This window comes from Coregonus clupeaformis, unplaced genomic scaffold, assembly GCF_020615455.1.
Source record: "Coregonus clupeaformis isolate EN_2021a unplaced genomic scaffold, ASM2061545v1 scaf0149, whole genome shotgun sequence".
Classification (NCBI taxonomy): domain Eukaryota; kingdom Metazoa; phylum Chordata; class Actinopteri; order Salmoniformes; family Salmonidae; genus Coregonus; species Coregonus clupeaformis.
The window spans coordinates 429,990-442,612 of record NW_025533604.1 but is presented as its reverse complement, the minus strand read 5'-3'; the positions used below and the strand labels follow the sequence as shown (position 1 = coordinate 442,612).

The 12,623-nt window shown below is 43.0% G+C and overlaps 1 pseudogene; it reads left to right on the top strand.

The window, feature by feature from the left end:
- The first annotated feature begins 338 nt into the window (after nt 1-338).
- LOC123483542 lies at nt 339-11,635 on the top strand (annotated as a pseudogene).
- Nucleotides 11,636-12,623: the final 988 nt, after the last annotated feature.

Here is a 12,623-nt window from a genome sequence, read left to right as displayed (position 1 = left end):
TGTGTGTGTGTGTGTGTGTGTGTGTGTGTGTGTGTGTGTGTGTGTGTGTGTGTGTGTGTGTGTGTGTGTGTGCACTCCCTGGATGAGGAAATGTAATCTCATGTTTTGTCCACAGACACCAACAGGAGAGATCAGAGTCAGAGATTCTCAGTGGTCAGTCTTCCCAGAGTCATCAAACAGACCTGGCCTCCATATTCAGTGTATGTGGTCCTGTTATGTACATTTGTTTTTGTTTACCTCAAGTAAAGTTGACCTGTCAATCATTCATTAATGTGTTAATGAGAAAGCATTTAGTCTCTTGCATAACTTATTTACTTGATTTATTTCAGTTGCTTGAAGACAATATTATGACATTTGTGAAAAACGAGCTGAAGATGTTCAAGAGGATTCTTAGTCCAGAACTCCCAGAAGGCTTTGAGAGTCAGAAGCAGGATAAGGAAGTGGTGGACGCTGAAGATGAGAAGCAGGAGAGCAGTGCCAGAGAGGGGCTCTGAAGATCACACTGCACGTCCTGAGGAAAATGAACCAGAAGGAGCTTGCTGACACACTGGAGAAAAGTAAGAGCTGTCTGCCTCATGTTGAATGCTGTTTTAGAACATTTAAAAGCTGTAGCTAAAGTACAGATAAAGTAGCTGTGTAACTCAATGATATTGTTGCAGCCTTAACACAACACCTAGTGACCTCATCAAGGAGCAGCAGGGATGTGTTGTGTTGTGTTGTGTGTAGAGAGAGAGAGAGAGAGAGAGAGAGAGAGAGAGAGAGAGAGAGAGAGAGAGAACCAATAATACTATAATCAGTCACACCAGTCTGTAATGCATTATGAAAACATTTATACAGTCAGTTAAGAGAATAAAGTATTATAATTTAAAATGTTATAACAGTCCTAGAATACTGTAGGCATTAAAACAGACGTAATATTAATATCCCTCTGTGTTATTTCTAGATTCAGATGAGCGTGCTGTATTTCTTCAACGTGAACTCAAATCTAATCTAAAGAAGAAGTTTCAGTGTGTATTTGAGGGGATCGCTAAACAAGGAAACCCAACACTTCTCAATAAGATCTACACAGAGCTCTACATCACAGAGGGTGGAACAGGAGAGGTCAATAATGAACATGAGCTGAGACAGATTGAGACAACAACCAGGAAACAAGCAAGACCAGAGACTGCAGTCAAATGTAACGACATCTTCAAACCCTTAACTGGACAAGACAAACCTATCAGAACTGTATTGACAAAGGGAGTCGCTGGCATTGGAAAAAACAGTCTCTGTGCAGAAGTTCATTCTGGACTGGGCTGAAGGAAAAGCAAATCAGGATGTCCAATTTGTATTTTCATTCCCTTTTCGGGAGCTGAATTTGATGAAAAAGGAAAAACACACTTTCATTGAACTTCTCAATCACTTCTCAATGGAAACCAAAGAATCAAGAATCTCCAACTACGACAAGTACAAAGTTCTGTTCATCTTTGATGGTCTGGATGAGTGCCGACTGCCCCTAGACTTCCAGAAGAACAAGATCTGTTGTGACGTCACAGAGTCAACCTCAGTGGATGTTCTGCTGACAAATCTCATCAAGGGAAATCTGCTTCCCTCTGCTCTCCTCTGGATAACTACCCGACCTGCAGCAGCCAATAAATCCCTTCAGGGTGTGTTGACCAGGTGACAGAGGTACGAGGGTTCAATGGCCCACAGAAGGAGGAGTACTTCAGGAAGAGATTCAGTGATGAGGACCTGGCCAGCAGAATCATCTCACACATAAAGACATCAATGAGCCTCCACATCATGTGCCACATTCCAGTCTTCTGTTGGATTTCTGCAACAGTCCTTGAGCACATGCTGAAACATAAGGGAGAAGAGATGCCCAAGACTCTGACTGAGATGTACACACACCTTGTGGAGTTTCATACCAAACAGAAGATTGAAAAGTATCTTGGGAAAGAAGAGACAGGTCCACACTGGAATAAAGAGAGCATTCTGTCACTGGGAAAACTGGCTTTTCAACAGCTTGTGAATGGCAATCTGATTTTCTATGAAGAAGACCTGAAAGAGGCTGGCATTGATGTCAATGATGCCTCAGTGTACTTCAGGATTGTGCACACAGCTCTTTAAAGAGGAATGTGTGCTGTACCAGGACAAGGTGTACTGCTTCGTGCATCTGAGCATTCAGGAGTTTCTGGCTGCTGTATATGTGTTCCTCTCATTCATCAACAACAATGAGAATCTAATGGCAAAACCTCAATCAACCAGGAACTTTTTTTGCGCTGTTCAGAGACAAGCCTGAAGTTACTTTCTACAAGAGTGCTGTGGATAAAGCCTTACAAAGTGAGACAGGAAACCTGGACCTGTTCCTCCGCTTCCTTCTGGGCCTCTCACTGGAGTCCAATCAGAAGCACTTACGAGGTCTACTGACAAAGACAAGAAGCAGCTCACAGAGCCATGAAGAAACAGTCAAGTACATCAAGGAGAAGATCAGGGAGAATCCCTCTCCAGAGAGGTGCATCAATCTGTTCCACTGTCTGAATGAACTGAATGACCATTCTCTAGTGGAGGAGATCCAAAGCTACCTGAGATCAGGAAGTCTCTCAGAAGAAGAACTGTCACCTGCACAGTGGTCAGCTCTGGTCTTTGTGTTGCTGACTTCAGAAAAGGAGCTGAATGTGTTTGACCTGAAGAAATACTCCAGATCAGAGGAAGGTCTTCTGAGGCTGCTGCCAGTGGTCAAAGCCTCCAGAGCTGCTCTGTGAGTACATAACATTACATTTAAGTACTAATCATCAGGAAGAAATATTCAGTTTATAGAAATATATGTATTATAATATGTATATAATGTATAATATTAAATTGAAAAACTTACTGAATCAGTGCATTGGTGTTCACATTAGTATAACAATATGACCATGCAATTCTAGGAGACGGAAGATGAATCTATATGTTGTTTAAGAGAATAAACCAAATGCATCTGCCATTGTCCTTCTACACTACTGGTGTTAAATTAACAGTGTGTTTGTGAAATCATGATGATCTCTCTGTCAGGCTGTCAGGCTGTGGAGTCACAGAGGAAGGCTGTGCTTCTCTGGTCTCAGCTCTGAAGTCAAACCCCTCACACCTGAGAGAGCTGGATCTGAGTAACAATGACCTGAAGGATTCAGGAGTGAAGCTGCTCTCTGCTGGACTGGGGAATCCCCACTGTAAACTGGAGACACTGAGGTCATTATTCCTGTAGTTGGTCAACAAGTGATAACTGCTCACCAGATCCACATGTGTTTACCAGGCATCACATAGTCCACACCATATGTGTTTGGACAGTGAAGCTTACAGTTTTACATTTGGTGCTATGCTCCAGCATTTTGGATTTGAGATATAATGTTTCATATTAGGCAACAGTACAGAATGTCACCTTTTATTTGAAGGTAATGGTGAGAGGTTAGCATGTTTTGTTGTAGCCTCTGTAACTTTCTCACCCATTATTATTCATGATTCATTCATGATCCTTCTCAATCATGGCATCATCAGGATTACTTTAGTAGTGTTTAGAAACATGTAATCTACTCACTTAGAAAGAAAATGACTCAACACCAACAAATAGCAGTGTGGTTTTAATATGATTTGACTCTATGCAGGCTGTCAGGCTGTCTAGTCACAGAGGAAGGCTGTGCTTCTCTGGTCTCAGCTCTGAAGTCAAACCCCTCACACCTGAGAGAGCTGGATCTGAGTAACAATGACCTGAAGGATTCAGGAGTGAAGCTGCTCTCTCTGCTGGACTGGGGAATCCCCACTGTAAACTGGAGACTCTGAGGTCAGTATTCCTGTATCACTCAATGAACACACACACACTGGACACACACTGGACACACACACACAGGACACACACACACACACACACTGGACACACACACACACACACACACACTGGACACACACACACATACACACACACACTGAACACACACACACTGGCACACACACACACACACACACATATTAATGTAGTAGTGTTTAGAAACATGTTATCTACTGTTAATAATGATACATTAATTAATTTATATACAGTACCAGTCAAAAGTTTGGACACACCTACTCATTCAAGGGTTTTTCTTTATTTTTACAATTTTTACATTGTAAAATAATAGTGAAGACATTAAAACTATGAAATAACACATATGAAATCATGTAGTAACCAAAAAAGTGTTAAACAAATGAAAATATATTTTATATTTGACATTTTTCAAATAGCCACCCTTTGCCTTGATGACAGCTTTGCACACTCTTGGCATTCTCTCAACCAGCTTCACCTGGAATGCTTTTCCAACAGTCTTGAAGGAGTTCCCACATATGCTGAGCACTTGTTGGCTGCTTTTCCTTCACTCTGCCGTCCAACTCATCCCAAACCATCTCAATTGGGTTGAGGTCGGGGGATTGTGGAGGCCAGGTCATCTGACGCAGCACTTCATCACTCTCCTTCTTGGTAAAATAGCCCTTACACAGCCTGGAGGTGTGTTGGGTCATTTGTCCTGTTGAAAAACAAATGATAGTCCCACTATGCCCAAATCAGATGGGATGGCGTATGGCTGCAGAATGCTGTGGTAGCCATGCTGGTTAAGTGTGGTTAAATTCTAAATAAATCACAGTGTCACCAGCAAAGCTCCCCCACACCATCACACCATCACACCTCCTCCTCCATGCTTTACGGTGGGAAATACACATGCAGAGATCATCCGTTCACCCACACCGCGTCTCACAAAGACACAGCGGTTGGAACCAAAATCTCCAATTTGGACTCCAGACCAAAGGACAAATGTCCACAGGTCTAATGTCCATTGCCTGTGTTTGTTGGCCCAAGCAAGTCTCTTCTTCTTATTGGTGTCCTTGAGTAGTGATTTATTTGAGGCAATTCGACCATGAAGGCCTGATTCACACAGTCCCCTCTGAACAGTTGATGTTGAGATGTGTCTGTGACTTGAACTCTGTGATGCATTTATTTGGGCTGCAATTTCTGAGGCTGGTAACTCTAATGAACTTATCCTCTGCAGCAGAGGTAACTCTGGGTCTTCCATTCCTGTGGCGGTCCTCATGAGAGCCAGTTTCATCATAGCGCTTGATGTTTTTACGACTGCACTTGAAGAATCTTTCAAAGTTGTTGAAATGTTCCGTATTGACTGGCCGTCATGTCTTAAAGTAATGATGGACTGTCATTTCTCTTTGCTTATTTGAGCTGTTCTTGCCATAATATTGACTTGGTCTTTTACCAAATAGGGCTATCTTCTGTATACCCCCTATCTTGTCACAACACAACTGATTGGCTCAAACACATTAAGAAGGAAATAAATTCCACAAATTACCTTTTAAGAAGGCACACCTGTTAATTGAAATGCATTCCAGGTGACTACCTCATGAAGCTGGTTGAGAGAATGGCAAGAGTGTGCAAAGCTGTCATCAAGGCAAAGGGTGGCTATTTGAAGAATCTCAAATATAAAATATATTTTGATTAATTTAACACTTTTTGGTTACTACATGATTCCATATGTGTTATTTCATAGTTTTGATGTCTTCACTATTATTCTACAATATAGAAAATAGTAAAAATAAAGAAAAAACCCTTGAATGTGTAGGTGTGTCCAAACTTTTGACTGGTACTGTATATATACAGTGGGGAGAACAAGTATTTGATACACTGCCAATTTTGCAGGTTTTCCTACTTACAAAGCATGTAGAGGTCTGTAATTTTTATCATAGGTACACTTGAACTGTGAGAGACGGAATCTAAAACAAAAATCCAAAAAATCACATTGTATGATTTTAAGTAATTAATTGGCATTTTATTGCATGACATAAGTATTTGATACATCAGAAAAGCAGAACTTAATATTTGGTACAGAAACCTTTGTTTGCAATTACAGAGATCATACGTTTCCTCTAGGTCTTGACCAGGTTTGCACACACTGCAGCAGGGATTTTGGCCCACTCCTCCATACAGACCTTCTCCAGATCCTTCAGGTTTCGGGGGCTGTCGCTGGGCAATCACGGGACTTTCAGCTCCCTCCAAAGATTTTCTATTGGGTTCAGGTCTGAGACTGGCTAGGCCACTCCAGGACCTTGAGATGCTTCTTACGGAGCCACTCCTTAGTTGCCCTGGCTGTGTGTTTCGGGTCGTTGTCATGCTGGAAGACCCAGCCACGACTCCATCTTCAATGCTCTTACTGATGGAAGGAGGTTGTTGGCCAAGATCTTGCGATACATGGCCCCATCCATCCTCCCCTCAATACGGTGCAGTCGTCCTGTCCACTTTGCAGAAAAGCATCCCCAAAGAATGATGTTTCCACCTCCATGCTTCACAGTTGGGAGGGTGTTCTTGGGGTTGTACTCATCCTTCTTCTTCCTCCAAACACGGCGAGTGGAGTTTAGACCAAAAAGCTATATTTTTTATCTCATCAGACCACATGACCTTCTCCCATTCCTCCTCTGGATCATCCAGATGGTCATTGGTAAACTTCAGACGGGCCTGGACATGCGCTGGCTTGAGCAGGGAGACCTTGCGTGCGCTGCAGGATTTTAATCCATGACGGCGTAGTGTGTTACTTATGGTTTTCTTTGAGACTGTGGTCCTAGCTCTCTTCAGGTCATTGACCAGGTCCTGCCGTGTAGTTCTGGGCTGATCCCTCACCTTCCTCATGATCATTGATGCCCCACGAGGTGAGATCTTGCATGGAGCCCCAGACCGAGGGTGATTGGACCGTCATCTTGAACTTCTTCCATTTTCTAATAATTGCGCCAACAGTTGTTGCCTTCTCACCAAGCTGCTTGCCTATTGTCCTGTAGCCCATCCCAGCCTTGTGCAGGTCTACCATTTTATCCCTGATGTCCTTACACAGCTCTCTGGTCTTGGCCATTGTGGAGAGGTTGGAGTCTGTTTGATTGAGTGTGTGGACAGGTGTCTTTTATACAGGTAACGAGTTCAAACAGGTGCAGTTAATACAGGTAATGAGTGGAGAACAGGAGGGCTTCTTAAAGAAAAACTAACAGGTCTGTGAGCCGAATTCTTACTGGTTGGTAGGTGATCAAATACTTATGTCATGCAATAAAATGCAAATGAATTACTTAAAAAATCATACAATGTGATTTTCTGGATTTTTGTTTTAGATTCCGTCTCTCATAGTTGAAGTGTGCCTATGATAAAAATGACATACCTCTACAGGCTTTGTAAGTAGGGAAAACCTGCAAAATCGGCAGTGTATCAAATACTTGTTCTCCCCACCGTACATATATGAATAGATATGGCAGGTTTCAGGACACTGATGTATCTGAAATTGTTGAAAGAATATATTTTCACACCAAAGAATAGCAGTGTGGTTTTAATATGATTTTACTCTTTGCAGGCTGTCAGGCTGTCTATTCACAGAGGAAGGCTGTGCTTCTCTGGTCTCAGCTCTGAAGTCAAACCCCTCACACCTGAGAGAGCTGGATCTGAGTAACAATGACCTGAAGGATTCAGGAGTGAAGATGCTCTCTGCTGGACTGGGGAATCCCCACTGTAAACTGGAGACTCTGAGGTCAGTATTCCTGTAGTTGGTCAACAAGTGATAACTGCTCACCATATCCACATGTGTTTACCAGGCACACATAGTCCACACCATATGTGTTTGGACAGTGAAGCTTACAGTTAAAAAATTTGGTGCTATGCTCCAGCATTTTGGATTTCAGATATAATGTTTCATATTAGGCAACAGTACAGAATGTCTCCTTTTATTTAAAGGTATTCATATATATATATATATATATTTTACCGTTTGAAATGAAAGCACTTAATGTATCTTGTTCTCCCATTTGAAAAAGTCTTAATAATTTGGACATATTCACTTATATTGTATTAAAGTAGTCATAAGTTTAGTATTTGGTCCCATATTCCTTACCTGCAGTGATTACATCAAGCATGTGATTCTACAAACGTGTTGAATGCATTTGCAGTTTGTTTTAGTTGTGTTTTGGATGATGTTTTTCCCAATAGAAACTGAATGGTGAATAATGTCCTGTCATTTTGGAGTCACTTCACTTGTATTGTCAGTAAGAATAGAAGATGTTTCTGAACACTTTACATTCATGTGGATGCTACCATGATTATGAATAATCATGAATGAATCGTGAATGATGATGATGAATGAGAAAGTTACAGAGGAACAAGGATCATACCCCCTCTGTTATTGGTAATGATGAGAGGTTAGCATGTTTTGTTGTAGCCTCTGTAACTTTCTCACTCATTATTATTCATGATTCATTCATGATCTCTCTCAATCATGGCAGTCACAGGCTTGATTTAGTCATTGCATTCAAAGAATATGGGACCAAATACTAAACTTTTGACTACTTTAATACACTATAAGTGAATTGGTCAGAATACTTATGACTTCTTCAAATAGGGGGACTAGATACATAAAGGGCTTTTATTTTTCTAAATGGTGAAACAGATATGTATGAAAATACCCTCAAATATAAAGTGACATTATATACTGTCACCTCATATGAAACATTTGATCTCAAATCCAAAATGCTGGAGTATAGAGCCACATTTAAAATGTTAGCTTCACTGTCAAAATAGATATGGTGTGGACTGTATACTCAATACAATCTAAATCTGATACCTCACTGTCTGTCTTTTGACTGATACTGCTTTTTAAACTGCTCTGGTCAGTCTACTCAAATATTTGTAATATGCATTTTTCTATCTACAAGCAATACTTTGATAATTTGTCATTTCTAATAATGATACATTCGTTTATGAATAGATATGGCAGGTTTCAGGACACTGGTGTATCTGAATATGTTGAAAATATACTGCCACTATTTTCACCACCAAAGAATAGCAGTGTGGTTTTAATATGATTTGACTCTTTGCAGGCTGTCAGGCTGTCTAGTCACAGAGGAAGGCTGTGCTTCTCTGGTCTCAGCTCTGAAGTCAAACCCCTCACACCTGAGAGAGCTGGATCTGAGTAACAATGACCCAGGACATTTAGAAGTCAGACTGCTCTCTGCTGGACTGGAGGATCCACACTGCAGACTGGAGAAACTCAAGTATGTAGAGGGTTTATGTCAATGTTCATATCAGACATGTTGGAGTTATCAGGCTAGTTAAGACAAACATTCTGACCACCACTTGGACTAAGTTATATAAAGACTGTGTGTGTGTGTGTGTCCAGTGTGTGTGTGTGTCTGTGTGTGTGTGTGTCCTGTGTGTGTATGTGTGTGTGTATGTGTGTGTGTGTGTGTGTGTGTCCAGTGTGTGTGTGTGTGTGTATCGTGTGTGTGTGTGTCTTTATCCAGTGTGTGTGTGTGTGTGTGTGTTTGTGTGTGTGTGTGTCCAGTGTGTGTGTGTGCACGTGTATCAGTACACACACTGGACACACACACACCTGAAACACATACACACTGGACACACACACACACACACACACTGGACACATACACACAAAGGACACACACACACACAAAGGATGCACACACACACACACACACACTAGACACACACACACACTGAACACACACACACACACACTGGACACACACACACACATGGACAAACACACACACACACACACACACTGGACACACACACACACACACACTGGACACACACACACACATACTAGACACACAAACACACACACTTGACATACACACACACTGGACAGAAACACACACACACACACACACACACAAACACTGGACACACAATGGACACACACTGGACACACACACTGTGTGTGTCCAGTGTGTGTGTGTGTGTGTGTGTCCAGTGTGTGTGTGTGTGTGTGTGTGTGTGTGTGTGTGTGTGTCCTGTGTGTGTGTATGTGTGTGTGTGTGTGTGTGTGCAGTGTGTGTGTGTGTGTGTGTATCGGGTGTGTGTGTCTTTATCCATTGTGTTTGTGTGTGTGTGTGTGGTGTGTGTGTGTCCAGTGTGTGTGTGTGTGCACGTGTATCAGTACACACACTGGACACACACACACACTGGACACACATACACACTGGACACACACAAACACACACTGGACACATACACACAAAGGACACACACACACACAAAGGACGCACACACACACACACACACACTAGACACACACACACACTGGACACACACACACACACACACACACACATGGACACACACACACACTGGACAAACACACACACACACACACACACTGGACACACACACACACACACACTGGACACACACACACACACTAGACACACAAACACACACACTTGACATACACACACACTGGACAGAAACACACACACACACACACACACACACAACACTGGACACACACTGGACACACACTGGACACACACACTGTGTGTGTCCAGTGTGTGTGTGTGTGTGTGTGTGTCCAGTGTGTGTGTGTGTGTGTGTGTGTGTGTGTGTGTGTGTGTGTGTGTGTGTGTGTGTGTGTGTGTGTGTGTGTGAGTTCAGGTGTATCCCTCAATGACTGTCTGTTCTTCTGCTTACCGCTACAGTGTGGAACATGGTGGAGAGAACACAATGAAACCTGGACTTAGAAAATGTGAGTGTTGACTGCTGTGAAGAATATGACTAAGAATAAGTCTTAATTCAAGTGAAGTCAAAGTCAAAGACCACCATCATTACTTACTTGGTCATATTAAATATCAGCTGTAGTTCTACAGAAGCACAAATCAGGGACACCAAAGTTTACAAAGAGTTGCTTTGACAATGTGTCTGTGTGTCTGTGTGTGGCGTGTTCGTGTGACTTTAGAAATGTGTGTGTGTGTTCAGGATGTGTTTCCAGTGTGTGTGTTCAGGATGTGTGTGTGTGTTCATGCATGCATACAGGTGTGAGTGTGTGTTCAATGTGTTTGTGTGTGTACAGGATGTGTGTGTGTGTGTGTACAGGATGTGTGTGTGTGTGTGTGTGTGTGTGTGTGTGTGTGTGTGTGTGTGTAATTAATGGGAATAAGTGTGTTTTATATTACCATACAGTATAACATATGATCATTCAACAAGTCTCAAGTTACCTTAACTTCTCCTTTTGATACCTAGAAACATCTACATTAAATGAATTAGTGAAAAGTGAATTAACATTATAATGTGAATGATGATGATTTCTAATATTGTGTCTGATTTCATCCATCAGATGTCTGTGATCTCACACTGGACCTAAACACAGTAAACAGACGCCTCTCTCTGTCTGAGGAGAACAGAAAGGTGACATGGAGGAGAGAGGAGCAGCCGTATCCTGATCACCCAGAGAGATTTGAGGACTGTGGACAGGTGCTGTGTAGAGAGGGTCTGACTGGGCGCTGTTACTGGGAGGTAGAGTGGAGTGGGGAGTTGGGCTGGTATAGGAGTGACATATAAAGGAATCAGCAGGAGAGGAGAGGGTAGTGACAGTAGGATTGGAGACAATGACAAGTCCTGGAGTCTGTTCTGCTCTGGCAACAGTTACTCTGCCTGTCACAATAATAAGTCCACTACCATAGACGTCCCCTCCTCCAGCCCCCACAGAGTAGGAGTGTATCTGGACTGGCCAGCCCGGCACTCTGTCCTTCTACAGAGTCTCCTCCTGACACACTGACCCACCTGAACACATTCCACTCCACATTCACTGAGCCCCTCTATCCAGGGTTTGGGGTTTATGTTGACTCCTCAGTGTCCCTGTAAATAATAACCATGGTAACACTGACACACACACACACACACACACACACACTGGACACACACACACACACACACACACACACACACACTGTACACACACACTGGACACAAACAAACACACCACACACACACACACACACACACTGGACAAAAACACAAACACTGAACACACACACTGGACACACACACACACACACTGGACACACACACACACACTGGACACACACACACACACTGGACACACACACACACTGGACACACACACACTGGACAAAAACACACACACTGGACACACTCACACTGGACACACTCACACTGGACACACACACACACTGGACACACACACACACACACACACACCAGACACACACACACACACACAAACACATACACACACTAGACACACACACACACACACTGGACACACACACACACACTGGACACACACACACACACTGGACACACACACACACTGGACACACACACACACTGGACACACTCACACTGGACACACACACACACTGGACACACACACACACACACTCGACACACACACACACACTGGACACACACACACACTGGACACACACACACACACACACACCAGACACACACACACACACACACACACAAACACACACACACACTGGACACACACACACACACAAACACAAACACTGAACACACACACTGGACACACACACACACACACTGGACACACACACACACACTGGACACACACACACACACTGGACACACACACACACTGGACACACACACACACACACTGGACACACACACACTGGACACACACACACTGGACACACACACACACTGGACACACACACACACACACACACCAGACACACACACACACACACACACACAAACACATACACACACTAGACACACACACACACACACACACACACACACACACACACACACACTGAAC